General features: G+C 43.5%; 1 protein-coding gene across 1 annotated transcript in view; it reads left to right on the forward strand.

Annotated features, from left to right (window-relative positions):
- Positions 1-694: 694 nt before the first annotated feature.
- Positions 695-27,135, forward strand: part of KIAA1549L (KIAA1549 like) — a 265,919-nt gene continuing 239,478 nt past the window's right edge. Inside the window, exon 1 of the mRNA XM_042906019.1 lies at positions 695-754. The gene's annotated coding sequence lies outside the window, so the exon portion shown is untranslated. The remainder of the gene's footprint in view (positions 755-27,135) is intronic.

A 27,135-nucleotide genomic window follows, 5' to 3' on the forward strand; every position in this document is an offset into this window, starting at 1 on the left:
TCTGAGCTGCAGTAACACTCTCGGCCCGGGAACCGGGGCCGGAGCTGGAACCCAAGCCGGAGCCAGCGCGGGGAGCGGGGCGGAGAGGCAGCAGCCGGCGGCGGGAGGGAGGGTCCCGAGCGCGCCCCGCGGCCGCCAGTGCCCGCTCCTCGCAGCCTCGCCCCCTCATCCCGCGGGAGCCGGCCCCGGGGGTGGGGGCCCCGGGCGGCGCCCGTCCCACCCTCGCAACCCGGGCGCGCCGGCGCGGGGCGACAGGCACCGTGGGAACCCCGGCCGGCTCCCGCCGCGGCTCCATGAGGCCCCGGGCCCTGAGCGGGTGAAGCCGCGGCTCCGCGGAGCCCGCCCCGGGCGCGGCAGGACGAGCAAGCAAGTCGCGCCTCCCGGCGCCCCCGCCCTCCGGCGCCCGGGCCATGGCCGGAGATGCCCGGTGAGGACCGGGGCGCCGAAGGCTGGGCTCCCCGGCGCGGTGCGGAGCGAGGCAGCGGCCTGGATGTGTGAAGCGTCCCCATGGCTCGGCAGGAGGCGAAGCCCCAGGGCCGCAGGGAAGCTGGGCAGGGGGCGCGGAGGCGCAGGGGCCGGGCGGGCGGGGGAGCCGCCGGCGGCCGGGGCGTGAGGGGCTCCGGGCCGGCGCCCGGGCTCCGGGCCGCCGCGTCCCAGGATGCGCCGCCGCCGCCGCCGCCGCCGCCGCTGCCGCCGCTGCTGCTGGGACTCCTGCTGCTGGCGGCCCTCCCCGAGCACTGCCTGGCCGACCCGGGTAAGCACTTGCCGACTGCTTTGCCCCTATGGAGGTTTCTGGAGGAGCCGGGCCGCCCGTCGGGGCCGGCACCTGACGGGGTGGTGGTGGATGGAGAGGTCTTTGCAGCACAGGCGCTAGGATTTTCTCCGCCCTTTGCTGCTGCAACAGCGGGAGAACTGTCAGAAATCTGTCTCCGGGGAAGGCACCGTTGGGCGGGGAAGTAAAAAGAGGTGCATTCGCATCTTCTTTCTGGACAAGTTGCAGATCCTTCCTAGTGGTCCCACAGGCACGCTTCATTTAGATAAAGACATGGTGTGTTAAGACACCTTAAAAGGGATGTGTTTTAGTAGGACACATTTCAGGGTGGAGACATCCACTGTATTTTGGGCTCCCTGTTGGGTGTCCACTTTGTTTTAACTGCATGAAATGGCCAGAGAGTTTTAGGCAATTCCCGTGTCGGCTTCCCAATAGCGTTTCCCCCTACATGTTGACAGGAGACCCGTTTTCTTTTGGGATAGAGGTACCGAAAATAATTGCTTGCATCTTGCAAAGGGATCCAGGCACTGATCAAGTATATAACCCACTGTTTGCAGGAGGACAGTTACAAATAATCACGCTTGTCTCTTAGACTCCCAAGAACCCCCAAGAAATAGATCTCTGTAATTCCTTGGATGATTTTGAGAAATCTTTTGTAACTCTTTGCGGGGTGGGGGGGATTATTCTGCTAATGTGCTTCCAAACTTACTGTGCTGTCAGGAATTGTCTGTGAAATAAGAATGATTACTATGGCACTTGGAAAGGTCAAGCTTTTGTTTGCGATGAAATTCTGTGCTCTTGGTACATTTAATTTATCAAGGAATATAGCTCTCACTTCAGCTAATGTGGTCCTGTAGTTATGTCCTTTTTAGCAAGGACTAATGAAGACTGCTTTTTTCTCAGCATACTCCTTCCTCCAAATTAGATTAAATTTCCTAATTATGAAGGATTTTGAAGGATTCAGATAAGAGAGTTTCAGGTTTAAAATATTGCCTGTCTTCAGCTGCTTAATTCAAAGCCCCCTGCCCCCCTTTTGATTCACTTAAAGGGTCCCTGACATGAAGCATCTATGTTTGCAAGATACTGTCCAGGAATTTTTGTGTTATGATTATAGTGGTGACAAAGTTTGGTAATCTTTGGATGTGTGCCTGAGACCCAAGAAAAGCCTTTGAAGAATTTTAGCCCCCAGTTTTTATGCTTCTAGCAGTTTTCAGTGAAATGTATTTGGTATAATGGTTAAAAGGTAAGTCCTGAGTTAGACACATGCAAATACCCTAGTATTCCTTGGATCAGAAACACACTTTGAGTTTTTATTTAAAATAAATCAGATCTTTGGTAGTTTTGTAAACTGTTTATGAGATGTGAATTCCTGGATGTTGTTCATTTGAGTGCATATAGCAAAAAGTGTTCAACCATCTGTAATATGTGAAATTTGGATTTTAGGTATTGTTCTCGTTCAGCCTGATGTCACATGATTTCCTCTGATAGGTTTTGAATTTCTCTTCTCCCTTCCGACCTTTGTACATTGACCCTTCTGAACCTCTGTGGCTTTACTTGGCTCTTCTTTCAGACTGCCAGAGCCTGACTTAGGGAACTTTTGATCCATATCTTTTCATTTCAGCCCTGATGTCCTTTTTCTTTTCTCTTTTAGTGTGCTGATCATGGGGATAGTTAGGAAAGGTGCTTTGATTAAAATGATGGTAAAAATCATTAAAATTGATGTTCCCCTAAGCCCTCTGTCTTTCCCTCTCTCATTGGAGTGACTTGTTTCCTTTGTGCTTTTTGGGTGCCCTTTCTGCTGTCACCCTTGATGACTAATTTCCCGTGGTCCAGATCACCTGTGGATCCAGAGTCTACCACTGGGCTCCGTGGGTTCCTGTGGGTTTGCCACTGATTCAGTGCCATGACTTGTCTCTCTCTCAGTGGAAGACTTGAACACTGGCTCCCTGTCCTGCCTCTTATCTGCCTTCATTTGTTCTCTGGATTCCAGTTGAGGCAGCTTCACTGCACGGTGGGTGAGTGCTGGGGCTGACTCCAGGCATCCCAAGGGGTTTGTGTCAGGAAGCAGTGTTTGGAGGGAGGCGGGAGAATGGATGGCACTTTTCTGGGACCTCTGATTTCCAACAACTTGGTTGGGGTACCTTCCAACAACAGGAGCGGTACCTGCTGCAGTTTGGTGCTGCTGCTCACTGCCAAATGTGTCTGATGCCGAGTTGCATGAGAAGCCAGACCTATGACATTAAGAGGCTATTAAAAGTGCTAGTTTGCTACAGTCAAGGCATTGCTGTTCCTTGTTTTCTAAGCAAGGCTAAGGCAGACATTTACCCAGGTTGAAAAATGGGTAAATAGACTTGTTTCAGGAAGATGCTGTGGCAGTTGTTCAGAATCTTTGTGTTCTGTGGGCCCAGCAGTGTGTTTCCAGCCTGTCTCCACCCATTCCACCCAAGTGCTTTTGCTTTAAAATTCCTGAGGAATCAGGGCTCCTTCTCTTTGTCCTGTAAAAGGAAAGGCTGTTGCCCCTGGTGTCCTCCCTCAGACTCTCTCTCCTAACCTCCATCTCCATGGAGCCCTTGCTCCCAGGCCGTAACTTCTGTCTTGGATATGGAAGATGGATGTGGGAAAGAAGTTTCTTTAGAGCAGTGAGCGCTGACACCCTCTATCCTCTTCTGCCCTCAGGGGCTCCAGGCAGGATGGTAAAGTTCAGACTTGACTCCCCGACCTTCTTAATTACTGATCCTGTGTGCCAGTTGGGTGCAGGTGCAGTGCTCATTCCTTCATGGGACCTTGCCTCTCTGGGCCTCAGTTCTCTGATCTGTAAAATGGGGATAATAGCTCTAACCTCAGTGAGTTAATGAGGATCGAATGAGTTAATACATCTGAAGCATTTAAAACAGTGCTTGGTATACACAGTAAATGCTCAGTGAATGCTAGGTGTTCTTCTAAAATGGCAGATATAAATTTGGAAGCCATTAGCATGGGATTGGATGAGAAACCTAGAGAGTAAGTATAGAAAAGAGGAGTGACCTGAGCAATGAGGCCTGGAAAACTGCAGCATTTGGGGGTCCAGGAGAAGAGGGACCAGCAAAAGAGACTGAGAAAGGTTAGATGAGGACTAGCAATGAATGTTGGTATTTGGAGATGTGGATGTGTTTGGTGCCCTCAGAGTAGAGGGGGTGAAGGTCTTACTGCAGTGGGTTCAAGAGAGAAAGGAAGAGGATAAATCAGAGATTGTAAGAAAGACAACTCTTTTAACAGCTCCCTGCCCTCTGTGGCTTCTCTCTCCCCAAGTTCACCTTTCCACGCCACAGACCTGCTGAGATCTGTGGTTCAGGTTGTGCAGATTGTTGTGTTAATCCTCAAATCAGTTTTCTGGGTGTGCAGGATGGTTTGGTGTTGATCTGGGTGCATTTCAGGGAGGAGAGATGCAAAGAAAACAAAACACAACCCCAAAACAAAACTTCCATGCTGTTATGCCATCTTGGCCCCCTCCCCAAAAAGACAGCTCTTTTGAAGTTTTGTCTATCAAGGAAAGCAGAGTAAGAGAGGAAGTGGGTCAAGAGAGGGTTAAGATGGGATATAATTGCATTATATTTGTGCTTTTCATTAAAACATTTTTTTAAATGTTTATTTTTGAGAGAGAGAGAGAGAGAGACAGAGCATGAACAGGGGAGGAGCAGAGAGAGAGGGAGACACAGAATCCAAAGCAGGCTCCAGCCTCTGAGCTGTCAGCACAGAGCCCCACGTGGGGCTTGAACTCACAAACCATGAGTCAGACGCTTAACGGACTGAGCCACCCAGGTGCCCCTGTACTTTTTCATTTTTTAACATTAAAAGGCGTATGGCAAGAGTTTGGTGTTTTTTCCCCCAGATATAGACAATCCAATAAAATATATTTGAGCTTTTTACTGTCAGTGTTATTTATTAGTGCTTCAAAGATACTTGCAAGATGTCCTAAACCTCGCCCCCTTTTCTTTCCCCATCCCACACATAAGTAAAGAAGATTTGGGGAACAGTAATGCTCTACTTTTAATATTGACATCAAACAGAAGTCAGATATCCCTGCCCTGCCTCCACACCTGCTCTAAAACTGAGCATCCTTGTGAAAACTTTGGGATTCTGGATTCTGATGACAACCAGAGAATCTCTCAGAAGCCTACTTCAGTCTTAAATTACTAGAATATGATCTGAGAATATTCAGCATGAATGTGCATGCTTTCTTTTTCACTTTCATTACCCTTCAAGCCTGTATTGTAGTTTTCTTTCTTTCTTTCCTTTCCTTTCCTTTTTTTCTTTTTTTTTAAACAAACAACAACTCTACTCTTCTGCAGACAAAAATGAATAGCTGGAATGATCCTAAGTGATTTCTTTGCTTGACAACATATTACAGAGGATTTGTAAACACACAGAGGGACACATTATTCTAGGTCACTAGATGTCTGCCTTGGATGGTGACTCTCTTTGGGGACTTCAGGACCAAAGGAACAGTTAGCATTCTGGGTATTGTAAGTATCAGTTATTGTAGCTGGAGGGAAGGTAGCAAGTGAGTCACATTGATGTGACAATGTTTATCAACCACCTGACATATACGAGGCCAAACTCTTCAGCACATACTGGAAGTATAGTGCAGAACTGGCCAGGCCTGGCCCCTGCCCTCGAACAGCCTATAGCTAAGGATAAGAAAGCCTTACTCAGTGGGTGGGGTGGCAGGTCAATTAAATACTTCTGTGAATTGGTTCAGGTAGGGGGATGTGGCAAGACATAAAGTATCAGCTTTGTCCATATAGTCTGTCTCTGCTCAGCTGCACCCTGTGAGGGAATGAGGCCCAGGGTGTCAAAGTTCTGACTTCTCAAGAAAAGCTGGATCGTTATTCAAAATCTTGTTTTCAAATGTCACCAACTAATTCAGATTTTTGAAATGTCATGCTGTACAAAGAAAACACACCCATGAGCCACCACTTTTTTTTTTCTTTTTTAAGTCAAGTTTATTAAGGTATAATTTACATACAGTAGAATTCATCCTTTTTAGGTGTACTGCATGATTAGTTTTGACAGAAGTATATAATCATGGATCCACAGCCACAATTTAGATATAGAACATTTCTGTCACCTCCAGAAACTCCCTCCTGCTCCTTTGTAGTCAGTCCTTTCCCCCCTACACATCCAGTCCCTGACAAGCACCAATCTATTCTCTGTCCCTATAATTTTGCTTTTAACTGAGGCTCACATAAATGGAATCATACCGTATGTAACACTTTGTGTCTGGCTTCTCTGATTTAGTGTAATGCTCTTGAGAATCACATATGTTACTGCATATATGTATCTCCATTTCTGTACTTTTTTATTGTGATGTACCACAGTTGGCTTATCCATTTACCAGTTGATAGACATTTGGGGTGTTTCCAATTTGGGGCACACAAGTTTCTGTGTGGGCAGCTTTCATTCTCTTGGGTAATTACCTAGGAGTGGGATTTCTGGGTCTTAACATTAGATACGTGTTTAAACTTATAAGAAACTGCCAAATTCTTTTCCAAAGTGGCTGTACGGTTTTGTATTCCCATTAGCAATGCGTGAGTGTTCTGGTTGCTTCTCTGTATCCTCACTGGCACTTGGTTTTGTCACCTTTCTTTTTTTAATTTAAATTCCAGCTATTCCAGTAGTTTCTAGTGGTGTCTTATTATAGTGTTAGTTTGCATTCTCTAGTTACTAATGATGTTGTGTGTCTTTTCATTTTCTTACTTGCTATCTACTTTGAAGTGTCTGTTGAGTCTTTTGCCCATGAAAAAAAATTGGATTATTTATTTTATTATTATTGAGTCTTGAACTTTTTTTATGTATTCTGGATACAAGTCGTTTATCAGGTATGTTTTTTTGCAAATATCTTCTCCCAGTCTATGGCCTGTCTTTTCGTTTCATTGACAGTATTTTCCAAGAAGAGAAGTTTTAAATTTTGATTAATTCTAGTTTATCAACTTTTAAAGTTAAGATTTATGGTTGTTGGGGTGAAGTAGGTGCAAGGGATTAAGAGTTCACTTACCCTGATGAGCACTGAGTATTGTATAGAACTGCTGCATTGCTGTATCATACGCCTGAAACTAACACAACACTGTGAGTTAACTATGCTGGAATTAAAATAAAATAGACGAAATTAAAGAGCCTTCATTAAAAAAAGAAAAGATTTGTGGTTTTTGTATCTGAGGACAGACATACTTGCCTAACCAAACCATAAAAGACTCATAAATACAGAGAACAGACTTGAAGGTTGCTGGAGGGGTGGTGGGTGGGGAGATGGGCTAAATGGGTGATGGGCATTAAGGAGGGCACTTGCTGGGATGAGCACTGGGTGTTATATGTAAGTGATCAATCCCTGGGTTCTATTCCTGAAACCAGTACTACACTCTATGTAAACTAACTTGAATTTAAATCAATAAATTTTTTAACAAAGGAAAAAAAAAATACTTGCCTAACTTAAGGTCACAAACAGCTATGATTTCTTCTAGAAGTTCTATAGTTTTATTTTGGCCTTTAGATCTGTGGTTCATTTCATGTTAATTTTTGTATATAATGCAGGGAAAGAGTTGAGGTTAATGTTTTTTTGCATTGGGTGTTTAATTGTTCCAGCACCATTTATTAAAGAGATTATCTTTGCTCCATTGAATTACCTTGGTACTTTACATGTGCGGGTTTATTTCTGGAGTCTGGTTTGTTCTATTCATGTATACTTTTTTCCTTATGCCAATAAAACACTCTCTTGATTTATCTAGCTCAGGGTTTCTTTCTAGCTCAGCACTCCTGACATTTTAGGCTGGATAATTCTTTGTTGTGGGGGACTGTCCTGTGCCTTGTAGGATGTTTAGTGCCATCTCTGGCCTCAGTAGATGCCAGTAGCTCCCTCTCCTTTCCCAGTTGTAACAACCAAAATGTCTTCGGACATTGCTAAGTGGCCCCTGGGGGTAAAATTGCCCCTAGATGAGAGTTCCAGTGCTGTATAGCAAGTCCTGAAATTAGATACTGTGAATCCTCTAAATCTTTTTTTCTTTTTCGAAATCTTTTTGGATATTCTAGTTCTTATGTTTTTCCATATAAATCTTAGTATCTTTTTGCCAATCTGTATAAAAAAGACTTGCTGGAATTTCTACTGGGATTTCATTGGAGAAGACTGGTATCTTAACAATATTGAATTTTTTGATTCATGAACCTATCTCTCTCCATTTATTTAGGTAGTCTTCCTCTTCTTTCATCAATGTCTTGTTGTTTTCAGCATATAAATTCTGCACATATGTTTTTCATGTTTTTCATTGGTTTGGAAAGCAGTACTTTAAAAAATCTTTGTTGATATATAGATATATGATTTTTAAAATATTAGCCTTGTATCATGTGACCTTTCTAAACTCACTTTAGTTTTAGTAGCTTTCTGTAGAATCTTGGGGATTTTTCTTTATTTCAGATATTTATGCCTTTCATTTTTTTCTCTTGCCTCATTGCACTGGTTGGAACTTCAAGTACACTGTTGGATAGGAATGGGGAGAGTGGACATCCTTGCCTTGATCTCATTCAGCCTTTCACTATTAAGTATGATGTTGGCTGTAGTTTTGTTTTTGTTTTTGTTTTTTGTAGAGGCCCTTTATCAGGTTTAGGAAGTTCCCTTCTATACCCAGTTTGCTGTGAAAAAAAATTTTTTTAATCATAAATGGGTATTGAATTTTGTCAAATGCTTTTCTCTGTTGAAATCACCACAGGGTTTTTCTTTTTCAGTCTGTGAAAAGGCATTAGTTGATTTTAGAATGTTGGGCCAACCTTGTATTCCTGGGATAAACTCCAGCTTAGTCATGATGTATATTCCAGCTGGACCTGATTTTCTGATCTTTTTGTTGGGAATTTATAAAGTCTTATGTTCATGAAGGATATTGATTGGTTTGTAGCTTTGTTTTCCTGATATGTTTTGTCTGGTTTTGGAATAAGGGTAATGCTGGTCTCTAAAATGGTTTGAAAGCAATCTCTCTTCCGTTTTATGAAAGTGTTTGGATAGAATTGGTATTATTTCTCCCCTAAGGCCTATGGTCTTACAGTTGAGATTGAAGATTGTTTAAGAATTTCTTTAGTAAAATAAGAAGTATCAGATACTTCTAGTACATTTCCTCATTCTTCAAGCTAACAGTGGACACTTTCTAGACATTAGGACATTGGTTTGGTTTAAGGTCTAGGGTGAATGGCCTGGGTGAGGCGAAATCATGTTGGATGCACTCAGGAGACCGTTCGCTCCTAGCTGGCTGTTGGCTATTTATCGAGTCACTTCACTTCTCAGAGCTTTAGTTTTCTCATCAGTAAATAAGACCTCAAGATCCACCGTTTTCCCTCCGTTCCCCTGGCTGCATGTTTCTGAGCCCTCAGCAAATGTTTTGGTGGGTTAGAGTATTTGTATTTCTTACCTCTTCGTTCATTGGTGGCAAGTCCAGTCAAGGACTCTCATTCTCAAAGGGAAGAGTTTTCCCATATTTTGTAGTCATGGTTCCAACGTGAAGCCTAGATAAATATTGGCTTATCTTTAATTTTCGTCGACTTTTTAAAAATTGTAAAAGTAATACATACTTTATTAAGTTCAAATAATGTGCAAGTTTATGCAGTAAAATGCAAAAGACCCTGTCGGCCCCATTGCTATTCCTAGAGTTGTGTGCTGTCGAGCAAACATGATCGATCCTTCCAGATCTTTTTTCAAAGGATATGTATACATATCCTAACTTAATTTTTTAAAGAGATTAAGGGTATAATATTCAGAATATTTTTCACTTACCACTGTATCATGGCCCTTTTTATTGTCTTTTTAAAAAAATGTTTATTTATTTATTTTGAGAGAGAGAGTGCATGAGCATGAGCAGGGGAGGGGCAGAGAGAGAGAGAGAGAATTGAGAGAGAGAGAGAGAGAGAGAGAGAGAGAGAAAGAGAGAATCGCAAGCAGGCTCTGTACTGTCAGTGCGGAGCCCATGTGGAGCTTGATTCCATAAGCTGTGAGATCCTGACCTGAACTGAAATCAAGAGTCAGATGCTCAACCAATGGAGCCACCCAGGCACCCCACATGGCCCTTTTTCCATTTTAAATTTGTCACAAGAGAATTTGAACTTCTCCCTGAAACATAGAAAAGCCCTTACTATAAAAGAGAACTTTTAAAAATCACAGATTGGATTCAAACCTACAGAGTTAAAACCTCTCCTTACACCATTTCTTCTATTTTGTCTATTCCTTGGCTTCCTTCCTTGGAAAAAACTTCCACAGATGTTAAGGAAAATCACAAACCCTCTTAAGCATCAAATAGGATAGGGACAAACACTGTGTTTACACCAACTAATGTAGATGTAAATAAGGCCAAGTAGCTGCCTCAAGTGTTTAGCCCAAGGACATCGCTGCACCTGCCATCTGTCCACTCAGGCAAGCCTCTGCCCTAATGCATCCTAACCACGAGAGGGGAATTTGATTTTGATTTTGATTTATATATGTTAAATCTACTCTTAGCTTGAAATAAAATCTTCTGACGTCAGAAACACAAAAATGACTTTGTTATTTATGCAGTATCAGTAAATAGGAAGGTCTAGAATATTTCTAACTTTACTCTTGTGACGTGAAATACGGAATTAAGTGCCAGAATGATACCAGGACTCCCGGACCTACCCCTCTACTTCTGTTTCTGGTAATGAATGCTGCCTCTCTGTCACTTGTCTTTTTATTTGCCAAATGTCAACAACAAACCAAGGAAGGCTGGAGAAAAATGTGAAGTCTGAGACGAAAATGTGTTGAAATTAACGTGCAGCTTGTAAGTCCTTGTCTAAAAGAGCTGAGCAAAAATATCTCTAAACCTACATACTTCATTATCAAATAATGAGTCTTTGTTTTGAAAAGAATAGAAGGATCTGGATTATGAGCATTATTTTGAATATAATTAAACTAGATTGAAGTGTATGAAAAAAATCAGTGCCATAGAGCCGTCTCTGGCGGTTTCCTGTTCTTATGTTACAAATACTGGAAGTGAACACACGAATCAACCTGGTAAATCCTACAGAAATGAAACCTTCTGTGTGTGTGTTGGCGGGGGGGGGGGGGGAGGGTTGGAGAATAATTTCTTGTCTTTAGTCCAGCAATAAAAACAGCATTTTAAACAAGCGTTTTTCCAATGGCTAATGTGATATATTTACTTTTCCCTACAGGGATAATAGTCCCCAGAGTTTGGCATAGCACCTCATAGTTGTTGAAGTTTTTATTTTTTTATTTGAATCTCATGTCACTCCTAAGAGAGGGTTGAGGAAGTGATTTGCTAAAGGTCACCCAGTGGTCCAGGGATTTTTACATTGTTCTGTGATTCAGGAATTCTGTGTTATTCTCTGATTGTATGATTATACTATTCTATCATTACCTAGCTACTTAACTAAAACTACCTCAAATATGGGGCCTTTGGCCACAGGGGAATCTCATGTGACATATTCAGAATAGGAATGAAAATATAATTGGGCCGTGTGGACTATATAATTGATGGAAATAATAGCTAACATTTTTGAGCATTTGCTGTTTGTATCAGCTCATTTGATTTTCACAACAACCCTATGAAGTAGGTCGTTAGAATCCCCATGTTTCAGATGAGGAGCCTGAGGCATAGAGTAACTTTACAGTTACTTATCCAGTATCACATGGGTAAGTGTCAGAGGCAGGATTGGAACCCAGGCAGTTTGATCCCTTAGCTCTCACTCAGCTTCATTATATTGCCTTCCTCCACAGTAAGAAGCTGAGTTTACTGGATTTGTGTCTCAGGGACCTAGTGGCCTCTGTCTCTCTCTTTTCCTGCAGGCTGGATCTGTCCTTCTGCCTTTTCCTATAGACTGGCTTTCTCTGCTTATCCAAAGCTTCTTGATCCCCCTGTAACTAAATCTTCTGGGTGCTTTTGCTCGCTGTGGTGCTCACTGCAGCCAGGATTGGCAAGAATTTTCAGTTTAAGTGCCCACCATCCAGTCACTGTCCCATTTCTGTATTTCCCAGGAGGGCAAATCAGGCTGCTGTCATCTGGCCGATGGAGTCAGGAGTCTACCCCTCATCTGATCAGCAGAGGCCAGAGAAGAAGGGTCAGGTGGTACAAAAATGACTTCCTAGGCTGACCCCCTCTTTCAGCCATGCCTATGGTAGAGGGCAGTTTTAAATAAGGTGGTGTGGATAGGGCAAGCTTCCCCAAATCAGTCTCTTTCATAGCGGTGAAAAACCAGGTTCATGTGCTGGTAAGCTGGCTCTGTGAAAAACATTGAGGACAAGTGGCCTGATCTATAGTGTTGGCCGATTTCCATGGTATAAATACTCCCACCATGGCTGATTTCAAGCTATCAGTGTGACAGTGGAGTTGGGAAGAGATGCACACAGTTGGCTCAGCGCCAAAGTGATCCTGTCCATCTGCAAGCTGCATACACTACCCATGCAGTATGCACAGTAAGTGCACGGTGTCTCCAAGAAGTTTAAAGTCTGGGCTTAACAGGCTAACTAACTAGGTGGGTCTGTAGTTATGTAAAAGGAAATACTATTTCAAGGAAGAGAGGGTGGAAGTTAGATTGGGCATGCAGAGCCTAAAATAGCTTGAAGTATGTAGTCCTGAGTGTGCAATCTAGTAGGCACACAGAGATGCTTTCTAAAAAGTTACAATTCCCTTGCCTGTGATGTCTCACTTGTGACATAGAATTAACCGTTTTCATTGATTTTAAGATGTCAGGCCTCGTTTTCTTGGAGGTGCATGGGTTTTGTTGGCACCAAAAGTGTTTTTTTTCCTTTCAGATGTCAGCAGTTCCTTCTCATTTGGTGTTGTCATTAACGGGCTCCTTTCTTCCACCTTATAAACCTAGAGAGGTGAAGGCCATGTGGTGGCCTATGAGACACCTTCCAGTTGAATAAACACTGTTAGTCTTGATTGGAGGCTTTTCTTTATGATCTTAAGGCCATTTCTCAGTTCATGTAATTATGCTGAAAGTCAAGACAGTCTTGTGACAACCACCCTTGACAGCACGTCACATGCCGTCACAGATCTCAAGGCTCGTCTGGTTGGCTCTTTTCCCTTGCACATCTGCGAGGGGACTGGGAGTCCTGGCTTCTGTATGCTTCTTATGGTTCTGCCGACGTTCCTGATCCTTCCTCGTGATGGGACTATGTCACTAACTCTGGCCAGCCCTAACAAAGGGTGGTGCTGGCCACTGGGAGATGGAATGAGGAAGTGTTAGCAACGTAGATCTCCTTCAGACACGGAGTCCCAAGTGTCCTACTGATGGAAGGTCAGTGTCTTTACCTATAAAAATAGCACAGTTAATTTATTCTTTTAATTTCCCAGGGGCTGTAGCGAGAGAAAAACTTGACAAGATTCTTCTTTTATGTTTCACTGGAGATTTGTCCTAGTTTATGGTTATGTTGACTTCTGAATAGCACTAACATTTATGAAACGGCTACTGTTGTGTTAGTCCCTGGATCAGAGTTCCATCTTATTTAACCCCCATGATGACACCGTGAGGTAATTCTTGTCTACTTTGTTTGGAGGAAGCAAAGACTGAGAGAACATTTAAGAAATTGACTTGCCTGAGGGCACATTGTTTGTAAGTGGTGAAGATGGGATTTGAAACCAAATCTGACTACAATGTAAATACATTTTCTTCTACACCGTGCTGGCTTTCCCCCCTCAGCTTATTACATTTTCAAGCACACAGAAGAGTTGAAGGTACTGTATAGTGAATGGCTGTTACCTACCACCCGGATGATCCAATTAACATTTTGCTCTATGTTTTTATCATATGTCTTGTCTGTACTTCTTTTTCTTTTTAATTGATTTTTAAAAATTTATTTCATTTTTGAGAGAGAAAGAGAGAGAGAGAGAGCAAGCAAGCATGAGCAGAGGAGGGGTAGAGAGAGAGGGAGAGAGAGAATCCCAAGCAGGCTCCATGCTGACAGCATGGAGCTCTGCACTGGGCTGGATCTCATGAATCACAAGGTCATGAATTGGACGTCAAGAATAGGACGCTTAACTGACTGAGCCACCCAGGCACCCCTATTGTATGTACTTCTTTCCATCCATTAATTCCTCTTTTTTTGATATATTCAAAGTTATCGAAGTTGCAGACATCAATACATATTGTCCCTAAACACTGCAGCACACATGCCATTGATTAAACTTCAATATTTATTTTTTATTTTTTTAGGTAATTTTATGTACAGGGAAATATAGAAACCCTAAGTGTACGTTCCTACATTTTGACAAATGCATGCGTCTGTGTAACCCAAATTCTTGTTAGGACTTAGAACATGACCATCACCCTGGGAAATAAGTTCCCTCTTGCCCTCCTGTAGGCAGTCCCCTCCTTCAACACCTTTATCCACCCCAGGCATCACAGTTTGATTTTTTTCACCATGGCTTAGTTTTTTTTTTTTTTTTTTTTTTTTTTTTTTTTTTAATATATGAAATTTATTGTCAAATTAGTTTCCATACACCACGGCTTAGTTTTAATACCAGGCAGTCTTAAATAATGATGCCTGTTGTTTCTAAATGGACTCTTCCTGATATGTATTAATTGAGCCATTATTTATAGAGCAGCTGGTATGTGGCAAGTACTGTGCTGGGTGTGAGGGACATAGCTGGAAGGAAGCAGACATTGGCTCATGGGGGAGAGAGAGACATGGGTCAGCTCCTCATAGGAGTAAGTATACAATTACCTACAGAGGTGAATGCTGTGAAAGGGAAACCCTGGATGCCAGGGAGGCTTAGTGAGTAAGGAGGAGGATGATCAGGGAAGGCTTTCCTGGGGAAGTGAAACTTGAGCCAACATCAGAAGAATGAGTAGGAGATAGCCAGGCAGAGATTTAGAGCAAAGGGAAAGGTGGGCACTGTCTTCTGTGGTGGGAAGAAGTGTGGTTTATTCTGGAACCAGAGAGGAGGGTATGGCTATTGGGCAGGAATCATGAGGATAGTGACTGCTGGACTAAGCAGGAGAGGTGGCAGGGGCACATCACACAGGAGACAGGCCATGAACTCTAGCTTTTATCTTAAGAGGGACGAGAAGCCATTGTGTGATCTTGACATTCAATGGCCCAATCAGTTGGATGAAGAGGAGACATGGACTGTATGCTCTGGAATTATAGCTAAAATTTAATAGTTTTGGCATGAAACTTCCAAGTATTTTTCTAAGCTTATTTATTTATTTTGATAGGGAGAGAGAGTGTGTGTGTGAAAGTGGGGGAGGGACAGAGAGAGAGGGAGAGAGAGAGTTCCAAGCAGGCTCTGAGCTGTCAGCATAGAGCCTGGACATGGGACTTGAATTGTGAACTGTGAGATCATGACCTGAGCCAAAATCGAGAGTCAGATGCTTAACTGATTGAACCACCCAGCTGGCCCATGAAGCCTCAAAGTTTTAGGAGAACCCTCATTTACGTTATGAATCCTACACAGGTCTTCAGATTCCTCATGATTTTTTTCCCTCACCTGTTTGCCTGCCCAGGCAGTAACAGCTGCTCAATAAAGATCTTTGGTGCCTCCAGCTCTTGCCTGCCCACTCCTTCCATTCTCACTGCCTCCATTTCATGGTCTCTTTCACTCTTTAACTAAATACCCTCCTCTGCCCACTCCTCCCTGGAAAGGGAGCCTGCTAGAGTCACAGTGACCGCCTGATCACTTGAATCCTGGGACAGTTGTCTAATCCCCTTCGCTCTGTTATTCTGTAGAGCCTCCCAACGTAGCCTCTTCCCAAACTTACGGATTGAACAACCACCTTTGTACCGATGATGTAAAAGGTTCTCTGTTCTGTCCTGAGGTTGAGACTCCTATGTCTCATTGGATACCTCTACCCGTGGCCACCGACACTTCAACATTTCTCCCTCAAAGGAAATTCATCTTCTTTGGAGTCCTGCTCCTCGCCAGTATTTGCAGTTTCAGTGAGTGTGACCAACTACCTTTTCATGGGAGCCAGAAATCTGAGAATCATTCTAGATTGTTTTCTTTTGCTCTTTCCCTTCATTTACTTGGCCACTAAATCTTGATAGTTGTATTTTTGAATGCTCTTGTAATTCTGTCCTTTTTCTCTCTCTGCTGCCTCATTTCAGACCCTCCCTCTTTGTGGTCTGTGTGTTCTTGTCAGAGCCATGCCTCCTAACTGACCACCCTCCTTCTAATCTTGGCCCCTGCTAACCAATCTCATCCTTCAGCCAGAGATTTTTATAAAACATGAATCTACCTAAACCCTTCAATGGAGTTCAGCTCCATTGCTTAGTGATCTGGGTACTTTATGAATGAGCCACCTCAACCCATACCTGTCACCATAGCTAGACTCGCAGTTCTCCTAAAGCCCATTTATGCCCCTTAGGTTTTATTCTTTCTGCCTGAGAAGCACTTCTGAGCCCTGCCTGCTTGGTTGGTGGCTGTACTTCCTTCAGGGCTCAGTCCAAGTCCTGCGTCCTTCAAGTATCCATTCCTGGCACACAGTCTGCTCTCATCCACAGGAGTTAGAAGCCATACTTCCCATTCCTACCCCCTGTACTGTCTGAATGGTTTACTGGTCTGCCTCCTTCATCAGTCTGTGAGCTCCTTAGAGTAGTTCTCTAAAGATAGTCCCAGGTTCACTGGGGTCCTAGAAACTCTTTCACAACAACTATGATCCATGTGCAAAAACTGTTTTCATGATAACTGAGGATACATACTGTTATAGCCATGTCTGTTAGAAGAAACAATGAAGGGCGCCTGGGTGGCTCAGTTGGTTGAGTGTCTGACTCTTGCCTTTGGCTCAGGTCACTATCTCATGGCCGCGTTGGGCTCTGTGCTAGATGTAGAGCCTGCTTAAGATTCATTCTCTCTCTCTCTGTCTCTCTCTCTGTCACTCTCTCCCCCACTCCCTCGCTCCCTTCCTCCCTCTATTTCTGCCCCTCCCTCCCCTTAAAAAAAAAAAAAAGAAAGGAGAAACAATGAGCTCACTGGCTAGTGAGACAACTTGCTAGAGGAAGAGGGAAGAATATACTACAAAGTCAAGGCAGTTCTAAGGGACAGCCCAGATATGGGCTCCTGAGCTTAGGAAACAGTAAGAGCTGTCAGGACAAGAAGGAATGCCACTTGATTGCTAAAAGGTGATGTGCCTGTGGAATCAGTTTCAGCTCTAAAGATGAAAGTGTGCAGACAACCCTTGAATTTCAAAGGCTGGGATCACGTCTTATTTGTCTTAACGTAGGGTCTTACACATACATAATACGTACAGGATAATTGTGGTGTGTATAAAGGAAGGAAGAGAATTTCCTAGTACATTCTCACCATACTCATAAAATCCTGTTCTATTATTTCTGGTCTTAAAACCTTTCTTGACTTTTCTGCCAAAAAATACCTGATGGGGTGGTCCCGGTGGTGGAATGGAGTGCAGGGATCACAGCCCAGAGGGCTGACTTCTGTCTATAGATGTGTTTTCAAAAATTAAACACTTGTCAAACAAAAATAAGAATCACTTAAAACTTGGGAGCTTTTCCATAAAAATTAGGATTCCTAGGTTCTCTTGAAATGATTAGAAGGTTGATCACGCCGGTAAAATAAATTACATTCTTGCATGGCCACAATTAGCTAAAGTTGAATAGTGGCATCTCCTTTAGATGGGGCATCTGTCACAAGCCCCATCCTGTCCCACTGAAATCACATATTGACCGAGATGGGTTAACTCTGGTAACAATCCAGTATTCAAATCTGTAATGGCTCAAAGCCATAGAGTTTTATTCATTCACGTAAAGACCAAATGAGTGTACCTGATTGGCGGGAGCTCTCTACCAAGCAGTGATTTGGCGACCCAGGATCCTTCCTTTGTGATTTTGCCATCTTCAATCTGTGGCTTCCAAGGCTGCTGGGCTTGTCTGCATCCAGCCGATGGAAGGGGACGAGAAAGGGAAACAGGTCCAAAAGGGCTATGCATCATCCTGTTCACTTTTCAAGAGTGAGGGCTCCATCACTGGGCCACACCTACCTGCAGAAAGAGGCTGGGAAATGTAATATAAGAATGGGCCCAGAAGGAAAAGAAAACAGGTTTGGTGAACAGCCAGCTAGTATCTGATCCAACTCATTTATTTAACTTTCTTGGCTCCTTTAGGCATTTGAGTTTGCAATCCCTAGAGATTAAAGAAACCTGGGGTCAGGTCACTATAATGTCAGCTCCAGCAGGACAGGGGCTTAATCTGTTTTGGTCACTGCTGTATATGCAGTGCCTCGCACACAGTAGATGTTCAACAAATCTTTGTTGATTATATGAATGAATCCCCCTCTGCTCTGAGCAGAATGATATATAACTAGATGATAATAGCTACCATTTACTTAGTGCTTATTATATGCTTAATTCTGTTAGTAGGCCTGGTGCTGCCTCAGGGAAAGAGTGCTAAGATTTGGTCAGTAATGATAGCTACAGGATTAGAAAGAAGGGTGGATGTGAGAATTTCTTTTTCTCTTGTCTCCCATTTTCAATGTTTTTCTGGGATTCCCTCTATCAATATACTGATGAAAAAATTTAATATATTGGTTGATGGTTAGGGGACAAGATCAGTTATTTTCAACTCTGTAGTTTTGGTAGACAGATGGTTGCTACTTAAAGTAAGATTTTCCTTTCTATATGCAACAAATTCCAATTGTATTGTACTCAGTTGTACCTAAATGGATCGTGATCCATTTCTTAAAGGGGCTGCTGAGGGGGCAGCAGCTCACCTGCAGTGTTTGTATCTCTCAGACTCTGCTGGAGCCCCTTTCCTGGAAAACCGCCCCTAAGAAGATGGAGGAACATAGGGAAAATAGAAATGTGTAAACACATACCCCAAAGCGTAGATCATTCAGGTATTTACAGAAGTATTGTGAGAAGAAAAGGGTTAATGGGGTGGTGCTGGCAGGATTTCTGAGAAGTTGGGTTGATCTGGGGGAGGACCTTGAATCAGTCTTTAAAGGGAGGAGTTTGACTTGAGTGTTTTCCAGCCACAGTGGGAAACTCAGCTTTCGCCTGAGTGAGGGAGAGTGAAGGGGACTCAGTTAAACTCACTTAATTCTTTTTGCTCCCTTTGCCTCACAATAAGCACTCACTTTCTCTCTTTTTCTCTCTTTTAAAAGCTTTAAGGGGCGCCTGGGTGGCTCAGTCGGTTGAGTGGCCGACTTCAGCTCAGGTCATGATCTCATGGTCCGTGAGTTCGAGCCCCGCGTCGGGCTCTGTGCTGACAGCTCAGGGCCTGGAGCCTGTTTCAGATTCTGTGTCTCCCTCTCTCTGACCCTCCCCTGTTCATGCTCTGTCTCTCTCTGTCTCAAAAATACATAAACGTTAAAAAAAAATTAAAAAAAAAAAAAGCTTTAAGTAATGAATTAATGCTTAGTTTTAGGCTTTCTCTCCCCTTTCTAAATTTCATCATAATTTCTTTAAAAGTTGAAACATTTTTTTCCTATTTAAAACGTGATCATGGGGCGCCTGGGTGGCTTGGTCGGTTAAGCGTCCGACTTCAGCTCAGGTCATGATCTCACGGTCCGTGAGTTCGAGCCCCGCGTCAGGCTCTGTGCTGACAGCTGGAGCCTGTTTTGGATTCTGTGTCTCCCTCTCTCTCTGCTCCTCCCCTGTTCATGCTCTGTCTCTCTCTGTCTCAAAAAAATAAATAAACGTTAAAAAAAAATTAAAAAAAAATGTGATCACAAGGCAACCTTAAAAAATATATTTATTTTTTACAAGACAACCTTTTAACAATGAGGGGCATCTGGGTGGCTTAGTTCATTGATTGTCCAACCTTTGATTTCAGTTCGGGTTATGATCTCACAGTTTGTGCACTGACAGCATGGAGCTTGCTTGGGATTCTCTCTCTCCCTCTGTCTCTGCCCCTCCGCACGCTTGTGCTCGCTTGCTCTCTCTCTCTCAATAATAATAATAATAATAATAATATTAAAGGAAAGTTTTGAAAGGAGGAAAACATCACTTACAGATTCCCTGCATTAATGCCTCAATTCGTATCTGGTTGGAAACTAAAAGTTCCAATTTGATAGTCGACTATTAAATACTAATGTTAGGGCAGCATCCTCTCTACACCAGATGACTTTTTACCAGTCTACGGTGAGATAAGTAGAGGGGCTAAAGGTGTAGAAACATAGCAGTTAGACACTGTGGGACATCAGGTGTGTGTGGTTGCTGGATTTACCCCACAGATCGGGAACTAGACCAGTTTGGGTGGGATTGAACCTACATGGTGAGTTGCAGATGCGATGAGCTGTAGGCGATGGACTAGAAAGTGAAAACCAACCAACCAGTGAACCAGCTAACAAAGACACAGTGCACTAGTCCTTTGCCATGGATAGTACTCTACACTGCTTGCTCATCTGTTATCACTTACTCTTCTATTCATAGCCAAGTTAGAAGAAGAAGAAAAATCACCCATTAATCCCAGCAATCGAACTGTTCTTAGGATTGTTGTCTTTCCTGACATCCCTTTGCTTCGAATGCCTTTTACAAATATAATTGTAACCATAATCCATCGTGGTTTCTGAATCTTTAAATGCAGACTTCCGGTTGACATTATGGGGAAATTTTTGTGATTCATCTATAGTCTGAATTAAAGATTTAGTAATCATTTAAGTCTCCTAATTGTCTCTTTTTAAAGGAATTTTCAGATCTTTCAGCTCCAATTAGTGTTTATAACACCCCGAGATTTTTGTGTTTTTTGAGCGGGAGGGAGAGGAGAAGAGAGTATTTTTCTTCTCGGTTCTAAATGTTTTTGGTTTATTGTCATGCAGGCAAGAACTGCTAAGAAATAATTCAAGCATGTTGTGTTCATCTTTTCAGTATTCTACTCTCATTAATCCCAAGGGTTACAGATGATGCAGTTTTTGTCCTCTGTTTTCTCTGTTCAGGTGAGGTTAAATTCTTACAAGTCACCAAGCTTACCTGGTGGTTGAGACGCCAGGCGGTGAGCTGGCCATCTGGTGAAATGGACATCACCTCCCACAAATAGGCATCTCCCATGGTGGAATGCCATCCCGAGGGCCATCGTTCTGAATCCCCCTGGCTCTGTCCACTGCCCACAGGCCATCTGTTCTCCCCCACCCCAGGGTTTATTTTGGCTTTGCATGCTGATGTATGATCAGATCTCTTCTGAGTCACCTGTGCCCACCTTGGTTTTTTTTTTTTTTTTAATCTTTTCCATCTTTGGAAATGGTTCCAAATTGTACTCACTCAGTTTTATGAACTCAGAATAACAAAGATGAAGAAGGAAGGGGGATGTCGCCATGTTTTGTTGTAGGCTTTGGCACCCCAGCTTCTCTTTGTTGTGGCTCATCTGCCTGTGGGCTCAGCTTTTTGGCTTACAGCATCATTAAGCCTGCCCTTGCTGGAAAGAGCTAACCCCATTCATGCTCATAGGAAACCGATTTTTGATTCCTCACTAGTTCATTGCTTATCTCAAGCCATCTTTAAGGAGGATGTTTAATAATCTGTTCTGAATTTAGTAATAACTAATAGATAATTTCTATTATTCTGACACCATGTCATATTTTGACAATAATTTTGACAGTCTTGCTGGCTTCTGGCCTTTTCGGTATAGCACGTCTTTACGAGTCAATGATATTTGTAAATGTGTGGAATCAACCAATCAAATATTTACAGATGTGCATGATGTCCTAAGTAAGACTAGTGCTAGGGGAAGTTTCCAAAATGGTACCAATAGTGCTTTTAAGAAATATACACAGGGGCACCTGGGTGGCTCAGTTGGTTCAGCGTCCGACTTCAGCTAAGGTCATTATCTGTTTATCTGTTAATCAGATATCTGTTAATCTGTTTATGAGTTCGAGCCCTGCGTCGGGCTGTGTGCTGACAGCTCGGAGCCTGGAGACTGCTTCTGATTCTGTGTCTCCCTATCTCTCTGTTCCTCCCCTGTTCACACTGTCTCTCTCTCTCAAAAATAAATAAACATTAAAAAAATGAAAAAAAAAAAAAAGAAATATACACAAGGACATGGTGCAAGAAAGTAGTTAATTGAACATGGAAGGTAAAGTTTCCAGGTGTGCAGTGTATGGTACAGAGAATGAAAGTCAAAGAGTTTAATCTCATTTTTATTCCTGGGCTGTGAAGTTTCACATCTCCTTTGCTTTGGGTTCCAATAGGAATGGACTAGTGGGTCCCTAGCGCTGAGGACGTGTCTGAAAGAGCAAGGATTGCTGAGTGTCTGTGTTCTGGGACCCCACAGTCTGGGATGGGGCTAGAGGTCCTCTGGGAACTTTCAAATTGTTTGCTTTTACCAGAGCATGTCTTAGAGAATCAGGCAGGCACCAGCAACAGAATCTTTAAAAAGAGAATTTGGCATTTTACTCCTGAAATATATTCTTGCCGCAAGACACAGTAGAAATTGTGGAATAAAGTTATCTTTAAACAGTTCTTATTTGAATTACCTGAAACTATAGTATATCTTTACTAAATAACTCTGTGACATGTACGTTATAGTGAAAGCAATCGTTTCCACTTATTCTTTGAACACCTACTGTGTTCCTGCCTCTGTGCTGAGTGCCTCATATGCTTATTACAACTTTTAACCCTTTTTAAAAAAAATTTTATTTATTTATTTTTGAGAATGAGATAGAGAGCCAGCAGGGGAGAGGCAGAGAGAGAAGAAGACAAATTCTCAAGCAGGCTTCGCGCTGTCAGCACAGAGCCTGACATGAGCCCGAACTCAAGAACCGTGAGATTACGACCTAAGCCGAAACAAGAGTCGGATGCTTAACCAACCGAGCCATTCAGGCGCCCCAGCTCTTAACCTTCACGGCAGTTTTAATGAGGTGTGGCTGTAGTGATTCTCATTTTACAGATGGGGAAGCTGAGGCTGAGAGAGACAGTGTAACTTTGCCAGGACCATAGAGCATAATGGTGGTGGACCTGTCCCTGGAACCCAGGGCCTGTGCTCTGTCCCACTGCTATGCTGAGTGCTCTCTGTGATTGTATCTGCCCCTCCTCTGTCCCAGGCCTGAGGATAAGATAAAGCAGTTTTACCTGATAGGTGCATATTGTATGCTCTACAGAGTTTTTACACCCACCATCTCTATAGTATGATCTGGCCACAAAGCGGGTATGAGGGTGGCTGTGGCCACAAAAATGTCCACACTTGTCTCCACATTTCAGATTTCAGATACACACTAAATGGTATGTATTTCCAAGCTCTTATTATTTGGGATAATGAGAACTGACTAGACGGGGTTTTGACCCCCATAGTGCTTGAAATTCAAGTACACTGGCAAGAATTCTAAAGAGTTTTATGGAATTTTTCACAGCTCACACATACAGATTGACTCATTTGTGCCTTTGGTCTTGTTTCAGCCCTTAAAAAACTCATAGGCCTGAATCACACTGTGGCCACATCTAAATAAAATGTGGATGCCGTGGGATATGGTTCTGAATTTGCCCTTTGAGCTTGGTGAATTATGATTTTTGTCTGGGGACTTGTCATTTTCCCTGCCCTCAGTGACCGCTGCATTTCTCATGCTGGTAATATTGAAAATAATGTTTTGGTTTACAGCTACCTTTTATGGAATTCACATCAATTTATACCAGAGAATTGGATCCGAGATGGGTGTTGAGAATTTCTTGCATCTGTATGCTCAGTTAAAAAATGTCCAATAGCTTTCTTATGTCACTAATCTATTCAGCAGTAATTATTGAGTGCCTACTGTGTGCCAGGTGCTGTGCTGTCCTGAAGACTCACAATTACTCTGGTCCAGCCCATTTCTCAGGGCAGCCGCTAACCACCGCTGAGTGACCCTCATCGGTGCTCACCTGTTTACCAAACATTTACTGGAAGCCCATGTTGATTGATTACCCGGTATTAGGGCATAGTCACAAGTATCTATACGTTAGGCTCAGACTCAGAGAACCTTGGTCAAAGAGACACTCCCAGGCTTCAGAGCACTGGGGACAAACAAAATAAATAAATGCTGGGTAGACAGGTAACAATCATTTAACCCAACTCCCTCATTTTACAGGTAAGACATTAAGGCTCCGAGAAGAATCATTTGGTCAAATTAAGGAACCAATAGTATTGAAGCTTTCATTTTAGGATTTGGCAACCTCTTGAGTTTTAAGTTCCACCAGTAGTATTTAAAAAAAAAAAAATTTTTTTTAATGTTTATTTATTTTTGACAGAGAGAGAGAGAGAGAGAGAGAGTGTGAGCGGGGGAGGGTCAGAGAGAGAGGGAGACAGAATCTGAAACAGGCTCCAGACTCTGAGCTGTCAGCACAGAGCCTGACACGGGACTCGAACTCACAGATTGCGAGATCATGACCTGAGCCAAAGTCGGACGCTCAACTGACTGAGCCACCCAGGTGCCCCTCTACCAGTAGGATTAAGGAATAAAATTCCTCTTTTTTTTAAAAAAATGTTTTTTTAATGTTTATTTTTGACAGAGAGAGAGAGAGAGAGAGAGACAGGGCATGAGTGGGGGAGGGGCAGAGAGAGAGGGAGACACAGAATCTGAAATAAGCTCCAGGCTCTGAGCTGTCAGCACAGAGCCCGACGCGGGGCTCGAACTCACAGAATGCGAGATCATGACCTGAGCCGAAGTCGGAAGCTCAACTGACTGAGCCACCCAGGTGCCCCTAAAATTCCTCTTTAAAACATTTTCCTGCTTTGACTCTTACAGTTTTCTAGATAGCCAACCAGTGGCAAAGAGAATTGAATATCACAAGATTCATTGTCTAGATGAGTAATTTCAGGCACACAGAGATTAAATGATTGGCTTGTGGTCACTCAGCTGGTTAATGATGGAATCAGACCCAGCGCCAGAGTGTCCTGACTCTTTGTCCACCATGGCCTGGCTGGAGCAGTACCCTTGTGCATCATTGGGAAGGAAAAGGGGGAGAACAGATTGTAAGTGGAAGGCAAAGAAGATCTAGGGTGAACAAGCATGATATTTTGGAGCTTGGTATGTGGTATTTTGGGTTCTGCCGTGAGGTTGCTTGTTCTCTGGCACTACCTGCAATGTGTGGGTGGGAAGCTGATTTGAATTTTTCTGAGTCTCCCTGCTACTTTTATTCCTTCACCTTCATACAAAGTATTCTCTTCTGTTGAGATTCCTGCCTCCCCTTTCCTTGTTGCTGTCACCTTCTGACGTTATAGGGGTGTGGCTTCACACTTATGGAGGCTTATGGCTTATGGAGGATTTGACACTCTCACAGTCTTTCTCCCCCTGCCAAGTCCTGCTGTCAGTGCAAGCAACCTCAGAAACCATGTGGCTACCCTACCTTCCCCTTCCCCAGCTTCAGAGTTGCTTGGCTTTTTAACTGGAGCCATCTTTATTTTCACTTCAGTTCCGCTGCATTTCCCCGGTGCCCATACCCTTGACCACCTGCAGGAGCTTGCACCCCCTCTGAAATCTTGGACTCTGGTATTCCACTCTGTCGATAGCCTCTTACCATTCTGGCATTTGCCCCCCTTTTCCCACTTGGCCTACTTTTTGGCCTCTCTGAGCTTTCAGCCCCCTCCACCTCTCGCTTTTATCTTAGTCTGTCTCCCCCCATCATGCTTCTGCTTTCTTCTCCATCCAGCCAAGCCTCACGCATGTCTCAGCTTACTTGCCCTTCTGTCTCTCTCATCCTGCATACCCTCAGCTCTGTGATACTCCCGCCATTCACTGTCTCTGCCTCAACCCACAGGCTGCTGAATATATGACAATACAACTGGTAATTTGTGCCCTTATGATTCTTGTTTCCAGCATCCCTGTAGCCAGCGGGTCCAACGCTGCTCATCTCCGCAGGGCCCTTGGGGCCACTTGTGATCTGTTCATGGATTCCTCATTAGTGCCATTTCCCCAAATGGCTCTTCCAAATGACGGCGACTCTCTCTGAACCTTCTAACCTGCTTCCAGCCTTCTGTGCACCTTCCTTCTCAATAGATGTCCTTTATGGCACCTTCTTCACCTGCTTATCCCTTAAATATGGGTGTGCCCTAAGGTGTTTTAGCCTTCTTACTTCTGGCTTTACCAACATCCAGGTGCAGACAACTCAAAGTGCTACGTCTCCACCATAGTTTCTGCTACACTCCAGCCCTGTTCTTCTGTGCTATGGACACTTCCAGTTAGATGCTCTCCAAGCACCTTGCACTCAGCTGTTTGTGGACCTGATCTCCTGACCTGTTCTTCCTGCTATATTCCTGGTCTTGGTGAATGGAGCCTCTGTCTGTGAGGCAATGCAAGCGAGAAACCAGAATCATCCTAAGGGCCTTTGCTGTCTTTCAGCCGGCACATCTAATTGGCCTTTCAGTTCTGTCTCCTTAATATTTCCCATGTTCTTCCTTCCTCCTAAGGCCTTTACTCAGGCTCCTGTGATCTCCCATCTGGTGATTTCTGTCACCTCCTCTCTGGTCTCTTTTCTCCCTCCTCTGTCAGTCCATGCTCCCTAGGTCTTCCTAGATCAGAAAACAAATTATATTTCCTTCCTTAGCCTAGGGCTGAAAACTGTATCCAGCCCACAGATATGTTTATTTGACTCATAACATTAGCCTGTACCATATTTAAAAACAATTTTCTTTTGGCTTTACTTGCCTCTATTGAAAATCAGAACATTTCACGTGACAACTCCAGATTTCTTGCTTATCTTTGAAAACCAGAAGCCCTGGCCCTCTGGCTTCTGCATTCCTCTAAGGCAGCAGCTGCCTGGATAGAAAGACAGCCGTGCCTCTTAGATGGGTGCACCCTCTCCAGTTAGTCACAGACCCAACCTTCCCAGGTGTGATTTACTCACTGTCACCCACCTGGCTTTTGGCTTGTGGAATGAAGCTGGACCTCCTCAGGCTGCTAGCCCCCCGACCCCAGCAGCCCTTGTGTCCTGGGCCCATCAAGCTTAATTTCTGGGAGCACCTCAAAGCTGGCATTCTGTGTCACACCTCTGCCTTGGCAATCTCCCTCTTCTGGTTAAAACTCACACAAGGAATATTCTTTCCTGAGGATCTTGGCAACCAAGTAAGATGACAGTTTCATCCTTCATCATTTGGATCAGGAGTCCATGAACCCCTAGAATATTCTTTCCTAACTTATTTTGATGGCAATATACAATAAGAACTACATTTTATATTTTGGCTCAGCACTTACATACACACACGTGTGCACATGCACACACACACACACACAAACACGAGCACACATGTACCCACAACTGAAAATAAAGTACTGGGAAATAATACTTAGCATTACTTCTCTCTTCCTCCTTCCCTTCTTTTCCCCACTTTCTTTCCTCTTTCTCCATTCCTCCTTTTCTTCCTTTTGCTTCAGCTGGTCACTAAGTTGATTTCATGATCTAGTAATGGACCACAATCCATAATTTAAAAAACACTGTCCTGGGGTGTGTGTGTGTGTGTCTAT

This window comes from Panthera leo, chromosome D1, assembly GCF_018350215.1.
Source record: "Panthera leo isolate Ple1 chromosome D1, P.leo_Ple1_pat1.1, whole genome shotgun sequence".
Taxonomy (NCBI): domain Eukaryota; kingdom Metazoa; phylum Chordata; class Mammalia; order Carnivora; family Felidae; genus Panthera; species Panthera leo.